A 2,605-nucleotide genomic window follows, 5' to 3' on the forward strand; every position below is an offset into this window, starting at 1 on the left:
TGGTAATATGCCCCAACGTCTGTTAACGTTCGATTCGAAGGAAATCAGGAATTGTTGAAAAACATTGTGTGCGCCATCTTGTCTTTTTTCAAATGCCACACTTTTGTCGTGCACGGCAGCCATTTTAGATGCCTTGACCAGATCCACTCTGTGCACGCTGTCGATCCTTAGCATGGCTCCCCACCCTCGCAAGCATCTTCCCCAGGCAGTGGTCACCCCCGCTCTCTGTTTTATGCATGGGTAATAAACCTCCCCCCATCTGCGCTGTTCTTCCCTGAGAATCACACCCTGTGCCCGCCCGACACCTCCCTTTCGCCCTATTCACTACCGCACCCTCTGACACTCCTTTTCCTCTGTGTCCGATTGTCCAGGCCGGTCCTAGGCTATCAGCTAGCCCTGCAGATGTAGTTTATAGCCACAGCTGTAAAGAATCACCCGTCTTCAAAGGAGTTATAGTAGATCAAGGCCCACACTCGATGAGATCCGTCACAGCAGAAGCGTTGCTATTATCTGAAAACCATCCTGTATTGTGATTGGGGAGGGGACCGAGCGTGAAGCGGAAGATTCCAGGGATGACTCTTTGTACATCAAAGTTTTTACAATTATGTGTCACATTAAAAATATATAGCACTCCGACAAAGTAGTAAGATTATAAAACTTTAATAATTTATAAATATATACAAGAAAACAAAAATAGTAATAACATATAAACATTTTTAGAGAAAAACAACGAAGTAGCGGTCGGCTGTGCGAATAGTCCCAACGCAGCACAACGTCCAGATTTCCGGCGTGGGGCGTCGCGGGGGGTGGGTGATCAGTAGCAAACTGTTGTGCGAATAGTTCCAAGGCAGCAGAACGCGCCGAAATCTAGATGACACAAAAGTGATGTCTAGTAAGTTGCCACCCAGCAAATAACGGCGTGGGGCGTCGCGGGGGGTGGGTCATCAGTAGCAAACTGTTGTGCGAATAGTTCCAAGGCAGCAGAACGATGGCACCAAGGTGATGTCCAGTAAGTTGCCGCACTGGTTTTGGTATCCTACAATGCTGCTCCGAATAACGGCGTGGAGCGCCCCGGGGGAGGCGGCGTGAACGGGCCTCTCCAGGTGGAGTCTCGTCTGTTGTAGTGGGGCGCCCCTTTACCGTTTCAGTTGCCATTCCGTCCGCTTTTGGTCCACTGTGTCAAAATCCGCCATTCAGCTGAGTTGCGCCCACTCTTGCGGTGCAGCGATAGGCGGCTGTCACAGGACTCTCAAAATGGCGGCAGGCTGTTTCCTTTTTGGGCCTGGTCCACTGAAATGGCCCTGGGACACCTTGGAAATCGGACGCTTGTCTGCTAGGTCTTGGACCCCATTCTCGAAAGCGTCCCCTCCGCCTTGAGAATTCATCAAAAGTTTTGGGGGCCCCGACTCCTGCAGGCTTCTGGTGGGGAGCGGCTGCCATGATTGCTCGCGGAATGACCACGACGGAGCTACGAGATGGTGGTGCTCTCATGGTGACGCCAGCTTCAGTCTGAAACATCCAGAAACAAGGTGGGGCTTTCATCGTTTGGGGGAAAAAAAAAGTTTTCATCCAATGAAAAGTGTTGTTTTTAGGTCATATGATCAAGCCTTCCATCATTAGGAAACCAAAAGTAAAATGAACCAATGAAAAGTTTTATAAACAAGTCACATGACCTGTTATGCAGCATAGGGTATAAAATGCGGAGAAAATACGTTGGCACGTGAGGCGGCGTCAGTAGCGGACCGATGTGCGAATAGGCCGAAGGCAACACAACGCGCCAAGATCCGGATGGCATCGAGGTGGTGTCATAGTTGAGAGTTCTGAGCAGCGGTTGTAACACTGTCTGAAGCTTATTTGCAGCTGCTGCAGCTTCACTACGCGCCAAGATCCGGATGGCACCGAGGTGGTGTGTAGGAAGTTGCCGCACTGGTGTGGCCATCCTACAATGCTGAAAGTCGGCGTGGGGCGCCCCGTTGGCCTGTGAGTTTGCGTCAGTAGCGGACCGATGTGCGAATAGGCCGAAGGCAGCACAACGCGCCAAGATCCGGATGGCACCGAGGTGGTGTCTAGTAAGTTGTCGCACTTCTGTGGCCATCCTACAATGTTGAAAGTCGGCGTGGGGCGCCCCGTTGGCCTGTGAGATGGTGTCAGTAGCGGACTGATGTGTGAATGGGGCCAAAGGCAGCGCAACAATATTTTCTACTATATTTCCGGTGTAGAAGAGACCACAAGGCGCTGAGATGCCAAGATCCGGATGGCACCGAGGTGGTGTGTAGCAAGTTGCCGCACTGGTGTGGCCATCCTACAATGCTGAAAGTCGGCGTGGGGCGCCCCGTTGGCCTGTGAGATGGCGTCAGTAGCGGACCGATGTGCGAATAGGCCGAAGGCAGCACAACAATATTTTCTGACTGACACCACAAGGCACTGAGATGCCAAGATCCGGATGGCACCGAGGTGATGTCTAAGTTGCGGACTGATGTGCGAATGGGGCCAAAGGCAGCGTAACAATATTTTTTGTATGGAAGATACCACTAGGCGTTGAGATGCCAAGATTCGGATGGCACTGAGGTGATGTCTAGCAAGTTGGTGTGGTCATCCTACAATG

Source organism: Lissotriton helveticus, chromosome 4_1, assembly GCF_964261635.1.
Source record: "Lissotriton helveticus chromosome 4_1, aLisHel1.1, whole genome shotgun sequence".
NCBI classification, from domain to species: domain Eukaryota; kingdom Metazoa; phylum Chordata; class Amphibia; order Caudata; family Salamandridae; genus Lissotriton; species Lissotriton helveticus.